We start from the raw sequence: 12,997 nt of genomic DNA on the forward strand, positions 1-12,997 counted from the left end.
GATGGAGTCTCACTCTGTCACCCAGGCTGGAGTGTAGTTGCACAATCTTAGCTCACTGCAATATCCACCTCCCAGATTCAAGTGGTTCTCCTGCCTCAGCCTCCCCAGTAGCTGGGATTACAGGTGTGCACCACCATGCCCAGCTAATTTTTGTATTTTTAGTAGAGACGAGGTTTCACCATGTTGGCCAGGCTGGTCTCAAACTCCTAACCCGAGGTGATCCACCTGCCTCAGCCTCTCAAAGTGCTGGGATTACAGACATGAGCCACTACAGCCAGCCCCTTGATACTTATTCATTCTAATGACATTTATTGTGTGCCTACTATGTACCAAGTACTGTATTAGGTTCTGAGAATGAATAAGATGGGACTCCTGCCGCAGGGAGCCTCTGTTCTGATTTGATGTGAGTTTGGGAGGAGGACATACAGACAAGCAATTCAATAAATAGCAAGCTGAATTTTGAGTGTGATATCTGCTTTGGGAGAACCCGGCAGGAGGAGGCAATGAAAAGGAGGATGATTCCCCCTCCACAGGATGAGGGAGGATTTCTCTGCCAAGGTGATGTGGGAGCTGAGGTCTGAAACATGAGAAAAATCCAGCTCCAGCAGGAGGTATGGGAAGTCCATTTCGGGCAGGGGGGAGCATGTGCAAAGGTCCTGAAGAGGGAAACCACTTGGCATTTACAGGAGCAGAAAAGCAGCCCAGATGCCTGCTGCACAATAAGCAAGAGGAAAAGAATAGAGGGTGGCAGGCAGGGTCAGATCATGCTAGGATTGGTTTGCTTTTTTAAGAGATATGGTCTCGCTCTGTCACCCAGGCTGGAGTGCAGTGGGGCAATCATAGCTCACTGCAACCTCAACCTCCTGGGTTCAAGGGATCCTGTTGTCTCAGACTCCCAAGGAGCTGGGACTACTGGCATGAGCCCCACTATGCCTGGCTAAGTTTTTTATTATTAGAGACAGGAGTCCTGTTATATTGCCTAGGTGGGTCTCGGTCTCAAACTCCCAGACTCAAGTGATCCTCCCATCCTGGCCTCAAAAAACACTGGCATTACAGGTGGATGCCCCACATCTGGCCAAGATAGGGAGTTATAAATGCTTTACTTTTAATTTTTGTGGGTACTTAGTAGGTATATATATTTATGGGGTGCATGAGATGTTTTGATACAGGCATGTAATGTGTAATAATCATAGGAGGGTTACTGGGATACCCATCACCTTAAGTGTTTGTCCTTTCTTTGCTTTACAAACAATCCAATTATGCTCTTATCGCTTTTTTGCTTTATTTTGTTTGTTTTGTTTTGAGATGGAGTCTATCTCTGTCACCTGGGTTGGAGTGCAGTGGTGTGATCTTGGCTCACTGCAACCTCCACCCGCCTCCCCCAGGTTCAAGCGATTCTCCTGCCTCAGCCTCCTGCATAGCTGGGACTACAGGTATGTGCCATCACACTTGGCCAATTTTTGTATTTTTAGTGGAGACTGGGTTTTGCCATGTTGGTCACGCTGGTCTCGAACTCCTGACCTCAGGTGATCCACCTGCCTTGGCCTCCCAAAGTGTTGGGATTACAAACATAAGCCACCACATCTGACCTCTTTTAGCTATTTTTAAATATGCAATAAATTATTGTTTACCACAGTCACCCTGTTGTACTACCAAATACTACATCTTATTCATTCTAACTGTATTTTTGTACCCGTTAATTATTCCTGTGCACCCCCTCCAGCCCACTACCCTTCCCAGACTCTGGTAATCATCATTCTACTCTCTATTTTTGAGTTCAATTGTTTTAATTTTTAGCACCCACAAATGACTGGGAACATGCAAAATTTGCATTTCTGTGTCTGGCTTATTTTAGTTAACATAATGATCTTCGGTTCTACCGATGTTGTTGCAAATAACAGGATTCTATTCTTTCTCATGGCTGAATAATACTCCATTGTGGGTATGTACCACATCTTCTCTATCCATTCACCTGTTGATGGACACTTAGATTGCTTCCAATCTTGGCTATTATGAATAGTGTTGCAATAAATACAGAAATGCAGATATTTATTCAATACACTGATTTTCTTTCTTTGGGATATATACTTAGCAGTAGGATTACTGGATGATAAAGTAGCTCTACTTTTAGCTTTTTGAGGACCCTCCAAACTGTTCTCCGTAGTGGTTGTACTAATGTACATTCCCACCAACAGTGTACCAGGGTTCCCTTTTCTCCACATCCTCAGTAGCATTTGTTATTGCCTGTCTTTTGGATATAAACCATTTTAACTGGGGTGGGATGATAGCTCATTGTAGTTTTGATTTCCGTTTCTCTGATGATCAATGATGTTGAGCACATTTTCAAATACCCATTTGTCATTTGTATGTCTTCTTTTTTTTTTTTTTTTTTTTTTTTTTGAGATAGAGTCTCGCTCTGTCGCCCAGGCTGGAGTGCAGTGGCGCAATCTCAGCTCACTGCAAGCTCCGCCTCCCGGGTTCACGCCATTCTCCTACCTCAGCCTCCCCAGTAGCTGGGACTACAGGCGCCCGCCACTGAGCCCGGCTAATTTTTTTCTATTTTTTAGTAGAGACGGGGTTTCACCATGGTCTCGATCTCCTGACCTTGTGATCCGCCCGCCTCGGCCTTCCAAAGTGCTGGGATTAGAGGCGTGAGCCACCGCGCCCAGCCTGTATGTCTTCTTTTGAGAAATGTCTATTCTGGTCTTTTGTCCATTTTAAAATCAGATTATTAGATTTTTTTTTCCTGTTGAGAGAGAGAGAAAAAATGAAAGAAAGAAAGAAAAGAAAGAAGGAAGGAAGGAAAAGGAAAGAAGGAGAAAGAAAGAAAGAAAAAGAAAGAAAGAAAGAAAGAGAAAGAAAGAAAGAAAAGATTGTGTGCAGAGATAGAGAAGTACATAGTAATCAAAGGGCAAACCATATACCTGGAAAAACTAGTACAGAATGACTAGCCTGGAGCCAACCTTGGCGAAACTATTGAATTTCAGTGATAATGAAAGTACTCCACTGGTCTTTGGGCAGGAAAACATAAGTACATGTGGGAAGAACCTCCAGCCAGCCTCAGAGCTTCCCATAACCCCAGCCAAAGCTAGATGACAATAAAGTCAGAAGTTAAAGGAAAAACTGAAGAAAAGGAAAATGAATCAAGAATATTCTCCCAGGCCAGGTGCGATGGCTGAGTGCCTGCAATCCCAGCACTTTGAGAGGCCGAGGCGGGCAGATCACCTGAGGTCAGGAGTTCGAGACCAGCCTGGCCAAGATGGTGAAGCCCCATCTCTACTAAAAAACAAAAATTTCCAAGCGTGGTAGCGTGCACCTGTAATCCCAGCTACTCAGGAGGCTGAGGCAGGAGAATCGCTTGAACCCGGGAGGCGGAGGTTGCACTGAGACGAGATCACACCACTGTACTCCAGCCTGGGCGACAGAGCAAGATTCTGTCTCAAAAAAATAAATAATCAAAACAAAAAGAAATAGCTATCCAAGTATAAACGCATTAAACAGAATCTCTCAAACATGCACCAATTCAAAAAATACAGTAGCTGTAGGTGAAAATAGAAACTGCAGATTAAAAAGAATCATGATACTTTTATTATCTTTTTTCATAATTTTAATGAATGTTGAATAAAAAGATATCACTTTCACATAGGCATTTATCTGAAGGTCAGAAATTCTCCCACCTTACTTTAGTTTCTTCAGCTTCTGTTGTATCAAGCAAAATGAAAGTTATATATATTTGAACTAAAACACATATAAAATATGTAAAGATATTTGTTCTTTTTTTTAGAGTGTCGCTCTGTTGCCAGGCTGGCGTGATCTCGGCTCAATCTAACCTACACCTCCCAGGTTCAAGCGATTCTCCTGCCTCACCCTCCCAAGAAGATGGGATTACAGGCACCCATCACCATGCCCAGCTAATTTTTGTATTTTTAGTAGAGACAGTGTTTCACTCTGTTGGCCAGGATTATCTCTAACTCCGGACCTCATGATCTGCCCGCCTTGGCCTCCCAAAGTGCTGAGATTACAGGCCTGAGCCACCACACCAGGCAAAGTTATTTTTAATGCATTAATATATCAACTTATCTAACTACCTATTTGCAAAAAATGGGGTATAAATTATCAACTTCTTTTTTTTTTTTCCGAGACAGAGTCTGTCTCTGTTGCCCAGGCTGGAGTGGAATGGTGTAATCTTGTCTCACTGCAACCTCTGCCTCCGAGGCTCAAGTGATTCTTGTGCCTCAGCCAGGCATGGACTATCAGGCCTGGAGATGTCACTCAATGTTGAGTTATTTCTTGGTGGCTGAAAATTTCATGATTACTGGCTTCTTTGTACTTTTTTTTTCTCTCTCCCTCTCTCTCTCTCCCCCCCTCCCTCTATCTGACAGGGTCTCACTCTGTTACCCAGGCTGCAGTCTCAAACTCCTGGGTTCTAGTCATCAACCTGCCTCAGCCTCCCAAGTACCTGAGACTACAGGTGCATATTATCATAACTGGGTTTTAATTTTTTCTAGAGATGAGATCTTGCTATGTTCCTCATGCTGGTCTCATACTCCTGGCCTTGAGCAATCCTTCTACCCTGCCTTTCAAAAGTGCTGGGATGACAGGTGTAAGGTATAGCACCCGGCCTGCTTTGTACTTTTCTATAGGACTTAGATTTTATATAATAACTACAAACAATTTTTACAAAAGCAATAGTCATTCTAAACTTTTTAAAATTAAGCAGTGATTAAGAATGAGCTACAGAAAGTAGTATTAATTCAGCACCTATTATATACTAGATATTTTGCATGTAGCAAATCACGTAGTCCACATATCAAGGCAGGAATTATAATCTTTATTTTCTAGGAGGAAAAACTGTGGATTACAAGCCTTTGTTCATTCTAGAGTTACACAGCTGCTGCCAAAACAAGTGCCCTCTTCCCAGAAGCCTGCTCCCTGCTGGTTTTATCAAATTCTACCCCCCACTTCCTCAGCCACACCTGTGAGTAAGAATGTTCACACACACACATTTCTGCTATATTCCATCTGCCTAGGCCAGGAGCTTGTCATGACAAACCAAATGCAATACCTATTTCCTGACCAAACCTGTTATTCAGTATCTCTGTGATTTGAGAAATGGTTTGATTTCATTATGACAAGGATCACAATGAGGTCTTAAAATAAGTTAGAATTACAAATCATCCTAGTCTATGTGAAAGGGTGTGATTTTCAGATATACCCAGCCCTTTGAGATGCTCTGCTGGAAGGTGGTTGAGGTGCAAAGTACTATTGACTCACGGTCATCTTGGTCCATTGTCATTAATAATGATAGTTTGTACTTCTTTCGTGTTTGTGCTAAAGGTGGTTTCAAAACCAGGAAGAAGCTTATCAATTTCTAGGTATTCAAATATCTATTTCACACTGTATATGTGCGTGTGTGTATGCTATGAAAATATATACACACATATATTCACATATGAATACATACACACACATTTATATATTTACATTATACTAAAAAAAAGTAAATTTTTTTTTTTTGAGATGGAGTCTCACTCTGTCACCCAGGCTGGAGTGCAGTGGCGTGATCTCAGCTCACTGCCACCTCCTCCTCCCAGACTCAAGCAATTCTCCTGCCTCACCCTCTGGAGTAGCTGGGATTATAGGTACCTGCCACCAAACCTACTAATTTTTGGTAGAGATGTGGTTTCACTACCTTGGACAGGCTGGTCTTGAACTCCTGACGTCGTAATCCACATACCTCATCCTCCTAAGGTGCTGCGATTACAGGCGTGAGTCACTGTGCTGGCATAAAGTAAATTCTTAATGATGCATTAAAAGAAAATGGTAGGCCAGATGTGGTGGCTCCCACTTGTAATCCCAGCACTGCAAGAGGCTGAGAGGGGAGGATTGCTTGAGTCCAGGAGTTTGAAACCAGCCTGGGAAATATGGTGAGACCCCCTCTCTACAAGAAATATAAAAATTACCTGGCTATGGCAGCTCGAACCTGGGATCCCAGCTACTCAGCAGGCTGAGGGGGGAGGATCACTTATGCCAAGAAAGAAGAGGTTGTGGTGAGCCAGGATTATACCACTGCACTCCATCCTGAAGGAAAAGTGGTACTTTGCCTCAAAGAAAGGGAAAAAATTGGTATCCATGAAAAATTGAAACTATCTATATCTACATAAATCTATATAGAAATAGTATATTAATCAAAAAGCAAACTCTTAATAGTTTATGACAAACAAATAGCAAGCTGGGCATGGTGGTTTATGCTTATAATCTCAGCACTTTGGGAGGCTCAGGCAAAAGGATTGCTGGTGTCCAAAAGTCTGGGAACAGCCTGAGCAACATAGTGAGAACCAACCTCTCAGAAAAAATCAGAAATTAGCCAGGCATGGTGGCACGTGCCTGTAGTATCAGCTACTCAAGATGCTGAGTTGGGAGAATTACTTCAGGCCAAAAGGCCAAGGCTGCAGTGAGCCATGATCATACGACTCCACTCCAGCCTGGGTGACAGAGCAAGACCCTAAAAAAAACATAACTGTAACAACATAAATACAGAAGACAGGAAGTGAGAAGCTACCATGTCCATAGTGAAGAAAAAGGGCCCAAGCAGAGGCTCATTCCCATTCCCACCCAAAAAAGAAAAGAAAAATGATGAGACACTAAATAAAACAAAAATCAGTATGAAACCACGCAGGCAGAATTTATTATAAATTTGTCATAAATCCATTGTCAAGGTTAACAGAAGAGGGAGGTGTTTTGCTAAAGCACTCTGATGTAGAGTTACCAACAAATAAGAGTCCAGGGAAGCTTTAGGCTCCTTGATACTGTTGACCACAAAGATTAAAAAGATGGATCCAGAAGAGGTGACTGTGGGGCAAGAGGAAAGGGAGAAAAGGCCACGAAGAGGCAGAGGATGGGCTTGACTGTCCACTATAACGCCGAAGGTGGGGCAGAACAGGCCATCGTGAGACAGGAGCTAGTATAACACACAACACAATAAGACAGGAGCTGGGACTTGGGAGGCAGGCACCAGGAAAGAGACGGGCAACGTGAAAAAAGCAAAATGCAGCATCCGGGCCTAGAAACACCAATGTGAGGCTGCTAAGGCAGCCTGGAGAAAAAATAGTCAGGCAAAAACAGTGACAGCTCATGCTGCCACGAGGAAGGTAGTGAAATTGGAGGGCTGGACCTGAGAAACTTCTCGGTCTAAATGGCCACGAGGAGCTGGACAGGAGTTGAGTCCAAACAGATTGTCGTGAGGAAAAATTTAAGCAGCAGCCAAAACTGGGAGGAAGACCTGGGCAAGAAGGGGATGATGAGACGCAGCAACTGGGTCTGGAGAGGCCAGCTTAAAAAATGTCTGGCCCTGGAGAGGCCGCCACAAGGCAAAGACGGGGCCTGGAGAGGCCGTTCCCCATGATGAATGAGCTGGGCCTAAAGAGGCTGCTGGGAGTCAGGAGCGGGGCCTGTCGGAGCTGCCGAGAGGCAGGAGGAGTTCTGGCCTGGGGTGGCCGCAGTGAGGCGACAGCTGGGCGTGGAGATCCGTTGTGAGGCAGAGTCTGGGCCCGTGCAGGCCTTCGCGAGGCAGGAGGCTGGGCCTGGCGAGGCCGACTGGAGGTCAAGTCCTGGGCCTGAGGAGGTCGCCCAGAGGCGTGATCGGGGCTGGGCCTCAAGAGGCCAGTGGCAGGCCGGAGGAGCTGGGCCTGGAGAGGCTGACCTGAGGAAGTCTGGCAGCTGGAGAGGGCGTGGAGAGGCAGGAGCTGGGCCGGCGGAGGCCGACTGGGCGACGAGTTGGGCCTGCAGGGGCCGCCGGGAGCGGGAGCGAGCCCTGGATAGGCCGAGTCGAGGCCAGCGTGGGCCTGCAGAGGCCGCCGGGAGGAGGAGCGGGCACTGGAGAGGCTGACCTGAGGAAGTCTGGCAGCTGGAGAGGCCGAGGAGAGGCAGGAGCTGGGCCGGCGGAAGGCGACTGGGCGACGAGCACGGCCTGCAGGGGCCGCCGGGAGCAGGAGCGAGCCCTGGAGAGGCCGAGTCGAGGACAGCCTGGGTCTGCAGAGTCCGCCGGGAGGAGGAGCTGGGCCTGGAGAGGCTGTCTGAAGGAAGTCTGGGGCATGGAGACGCCATTGGAGGGCAGGAGCCGGGCCCGGAGAGGCCACCGTGGGGCCCGGCTTCAGGACGTTTGGGGCCTACAAAGGCCGCGGAGAGGGAGCTGGGCCGGAGCCGAGTCCAAAGAGGTTGTCGTGAGGCCGGAGATCGGCCCGCGGCCGCAGCAGGAGCAGAACGAGCTGGGCCTGGACACGAGGCCGGGAGGCCGCAACTGGGCCTGGAGAGGCCGGACTGAGGAAGTTCGGGGCCTGGAGAGGCCGCCGAAAGGCAAAGGCTGGGCCTGGAGAGGCCGTTCCCCGTGACGAATGAGTTGGGCCTAATGAGGCCACGGGGAGTCGGGAGGAGAGCGTGGCGGAGCTGCCGAAAGGCAAGAGGAGCTCTGGCCTGGGGAGGCCGCGGTCAGGCGAGAGCTGGGCGTGGACAGTCCACTGTGAGGCAGAGGCTGGGCCCGTGCAGGCCTTCGCGAGGCAGGAGGCTGGGCCTGGCGAGGCCGACTGGAGGTCAAGTCCTGGGCCTGAGGAGGTCGCCCAGAGGCGTCATCGGGGCTGGGCCTCAAGAGGCCAGTGGCAGGCCGGAGGAGCTGGGCCTGGAGAGGCTGACCTGAGGAAGTCTGGCAGCTGGAGAGGGCGTGGAGAGGCAGGAGCTGGGCCGGCGGAGGCCGACTGGGCGACGAGTTGGGCCTGCAGGGGCCGCCGGGAGCGGGAGCGAGCCCTGGATAGGCCGAGTCGAGGCCAGCGTGGGCCTGCAGAGGCCGCCGGGAGGAGGAGCGGGCACTGGAGAGGCTGACCTGAGGAAGTCTGGCAGCTGGAGAGGCCGAGGAGAGGCAGGAGCTGGGCCGGCGGAAGGCGACTGGGCGAGGAGCACGGCCTGCAGGGGCCGCCGGGAGCAGGAGCGAGCCCTGGAGAGGCCGAGTCGAGGACAGCCTGGGTCTGCAGAGTCCGCCGGGAGGAGGAGCTGGGCCTGGAGAGGCTGTCTGAAGGAAGTCTGGGGCATGGAGACGCCATTGGAGGGCAGGAGCCGGGCCCGGAGAGGCCACCGTGGGGCCCGGCTTCAGGACGTTTGGGGCCTACAAAGGCCGCGGAGAGGGAGCTGGGCCGGAGCCGAGTCCAAAGAGGTTGTCGTGAGGCCGGAGATCGGCCCGCGGCCGCAGCAGGAGCAGAACGAGCTGGGCCTGGACACGAGGCCGGGAGGCCGCAACTGGGCCTGGAGAGGCTGGACTGAGGAAGTTCGGGGCCTGGAGAGGCCGCCGAAAGGCAAAGGCTGGGCCTGGAGAGGCCGTTCCCCGTGACGAATGAGTTGGGCCTAATGAGGCCACGGGGAGTCGGGAGGAGAGCGTGGCGGAGCTGCCGAAAGGCAAGAGGAGCTCTGGCCTGGGGAGGCCGCGGTCAGGCGAGAGCTGGGCGTGGACAGTCCACTGTGAGGCAGAGGCTGGGCCCGTGCAGGCCTTCGCGAGGCAGGAGGCTGGGCCTGGCGAGGCCGACTGGAGGTCAAGTCCTGGGCCTGAGGAGGTCGCCCAGAGGCGTGATCGGGGCTGGGCCTCAAGAGGCCAGTGGCAGGCCGGAGGAACTGGGCCTGGAGAGGCTGACCTGAGGAAGTCTGGCAGCTGGAGAGGGCGTGGAGAGGCAGGAGCTGGGCCGGCGGAGGCCGACTGGGCGACGAGTTGGGCCTGCAGGGGCCGCCGGGAGCGGGAGCGAGCCCTGGATAGGCCGAGTCGAGGCCAGCGTGGGCCTGCAGAGGCCGCCGGGAGGAGGAGCGGGCACTGGAGAGGCTGACCTGAGGAAGTCTGGCAGCTGGAGAGGCCGAGGAGAGGCAGGAGCTGGGCCGGCGGAAGGCGACTGGGCGACGAGCACGGCCTGCAGGGGCCGCCGGGAGCAGGAGCGAGCCCTGGAGAGGCCGAGTCGAGGACAGCCTGGGTCTGCAGAGTCCGCCGGGAGGAGGAGCTGGGCCTGGAGAGGCTGTCTGAAGGAAGTCTGGGGCATGGAGACGCCATTGGAGGGCAGGAGCCGGGCCCGGAGAGGCCACCGTGGGGCCCGGCTTCAGGACGTTTGGGGCCTACAAAGGCCGCGGAGAGGGAGCTGGGCCGGAGCCGAGTCCAAAGAGGTTGTCGTGAGGCCGGAGATCGGCCCGCGGCCGCAGCAGGAGCAGAACGAGCTGGGCCTGGACACGAGGCCGGGAGGCCGCAACTGGGCCTGGAGAGGCCGGACTGAGGAAGTTCGGGGCCTGGAGAGGCCGCCGAAAGGCAAAGGCTGGGCCTGGAGAGGCCGTTCCCCGTGACGAATGAGTTGGGCCTAATGAGGCCACGGGGAGTCGGGAGGAGAGCGTGGCGGAGCTGCCGAAAGGCAAGAGGAGCTCTGGCCTGGGGAGGCCGCGGTCAGGCGAGAGCTGGGCGTGGACAGTCCACTGTGAGGCAGAGGCTGGGCCCGTGCAGGCCTTCGCGAGGCAGGAGGCTGGGCCTGGCGAGGCCGACTGGAGGTCAAGTCCTGGGCCTGAGGAGGTCGCCCAGAGGCGTCATCGGGGCTGGGCCTCAAGAGGCCAGTGGCAGGCCGGAGGAGCTGGGCCTGGAGAGGCTGACCTGAGGAAGTCTGGCAGCTGGAGAGGGCGTGGAGAGGCAGGAGCTGGGCCGGCGGAGGCCGACTGGGCGACGAGTTGGGCCTGCAGGGGCCGCCGGGAGCGGGAGCGAGCCCTGGATAGGCCGAGTCGAGGCCAGCGTGGGCCTGCAGAGGCCGCCGGGAGGAGGAGCGGGCACTGGAGAGGCTGACCTGAGGAAGTCTGGCAGCTGGAGAGGCCGAGGAGAGGCAGGAGCTGGGCCGGCGGAAGGCGACTGGGCGACGAGCACGGCCTGCAGGGGCCGCCGGGAGCAGGAGCGAGCCCTGGAGAGGCCGAGTCGAGGACAGCCTGGGTCTGCAGAGTCCGCCGGGAGGAGGAGCTGGGCCTGGAGAGGCTGTCTGAAGGAAGTCTGGGGCATGGAGACGCCATTGGAGGGCAGGAGCCGGGCCCGGAGAGGCCACCGTGGGGCCCGGCTTCAGGACGTTTGGGGCCTACAAAGGCCGCGGAGAGGGAGCTGGGCCGGAGCCGAGTCCAAAGAGGTTGTCGTGAGGCCGGAGATCGGCCCGCGGCCGCAGCAGGAGCAGAACGAGCTGGGCCTGGACACGAGGCCGGGAGGCCGCAACTGGGCCTGGAGAGGCCGGACTGAGGAAGTTCGGGGCCTGGAGAGGCCGCCGAAAGGCAAAGGCTGGGCCTGGAGAGGCCGTTCCCCGTGACGAATGAGTTGGGCCTAATGAGGCCACGGGGAGTCGGGAGGAGAGCGTGGCGGAGCCGCCGAAAGGCAAGAGGAGCTCTGGCCTGGGGAGGCCGCGGTCAGGCGAGAGCTGGGCGTGGACAGTCCACTGTGAGGCAGAGGCTGGGCCCGTGCAGGCCTTCGCGAGGCAGGAGGCTGGGCCTGGCGAGGCCGACTGGAGGTCAAGTCCTGGGCCTGAGGAGGTCGCCCAGAGGCGTCATCGGGGCTGGGCCTCAAGAGGCCAGTGGCAGGCCGGAGGAGCTGGGCCTGGAGAGGCTGACCTGAGGAAGTCTGGCAGCTGGAGAGGGCGTGGAGAGGCAGGAGCTGGGCCGGCGGAGGCCGACTGGGCGACGAGTTGGGCCTGCAGGGGCCGCCGGGAGCGGGAGCGAGCCCTGGATAGGCCGAGTCGAGGCCAGCGTGGGCCTGCAGAGGCCGCCGGGAGGAGGAGCGGGCACTGGAGAGGCTGACCTGAGGAAGTCTGGCAGCTGGAGAGGCCGAGGAGAGGCAGGAGCTGGGCCGGCGGAAGGCGACTGGGCGAGGAGCACGGCCTGCAGGGGCCGCCGGGAGCAGGAGCGAGCCCTGGAGAGGCCGAGTCGAGGACAGCCTGGGTCTGCAGAGTCCGCCGGGAGGAGGAGCTGGGCCTGGAGAGGCTGTCTGAAGGAAGTCTGGGGCATGGAGACGCCATTGGAGGGCAGGAGCCGGGCCCGGAGAGGCCACCGTGGGGCCCGGCTTCAGGACGTTTGGGGCCTACAAAGGCCGCGGAGAGGGAGCTGGGCCGGAGCCGAGTCCAAAGAGGTTGTCGTGAGGCCGGAGATCGGCCCGCGGCCGCAGCAGGAGCAGAACGAGCTGGGCCTGGACACGAGGCCGGGAGGCCGCAACTGGGCCTGGAGAGGCTGGACTGAGGAAGTTCGGGGCCTGGAGAGGCCGCCGAAAGGCAAAGGCTGGGCCTGGAGAGGCCGTTCCCCGTGACGAATGAGTTGGGCCTAATGAGGCCACGGGGAGTCGGGAGGAGAGCGTGGCGGAGCTGCCGAAAGGCAAGAGGAGCTCTGGCCTGGGGAGGCCGCGGTCAGGCGAGAGCTGGGCGTGGACAGTCCACTGTGAGGCAGAGGCTGGGCCCGTGCAGGCCTTCGCGAGGCAGGAGGCTGGGCCTGGCGAGGCCGACTGGAGGTCAAGTCCTGGGCCTGAGGAGGTCGCCCAGAGGCGTCATCGGGGCTGGGCCTCAAGAGGCCAGTGGCAGGCCGGAGGAGCTGGGCCTGGAGAGGCTGACCTGAGGAAGTCTGGCAGCTGGAGAGGGCGTGGAGAGGCAGGAGCTGGGCCGGCGGAGGCCGACTGGGCGACGAGTTGGGCCTGCAGGGGCCGCCGGGAGCGGGAGCGAGCCCTGGATAGGCCGAGTCGAGGCCAGCGTGGGCCTGCAGAGGCCGCCGGGAGGAGGAGCGGGCACTGGAGAGGCTGACCTGAGGAAGTCTGGCAGCTGGAGAGGCCGAGGAGAGGCAGGAGCTGGGCCGGCGGAAGGCGACTGGGCGACGAGCACGGCCTGCAGGGGCCGCCGGGAGCAGGAGCGAGCCCTGGAGAGGCCGAGTCGAGGACAGCCTGGGTCTGCAGAGTCCGCCGGGAGGAGGAGCTGGGCCTGGA

The sequence above is a fragment of the Chlorocebus sabaeus genome, chromosome 21 (genome assembly GCF_047675955.1).
Source record: "Chlorocebus sabaeus isolate Y175 chromosome 21, mChlSab1.0.hap1, whole genome shotgun sequence".
In the NCBI taxonomy this organism is placed as follows: Eukaryota; Metazoa; Chordata; class Mammalia; order Primates; family Cercopithecidae; genus Chlorocebus; species Chlorocebus sabaeus.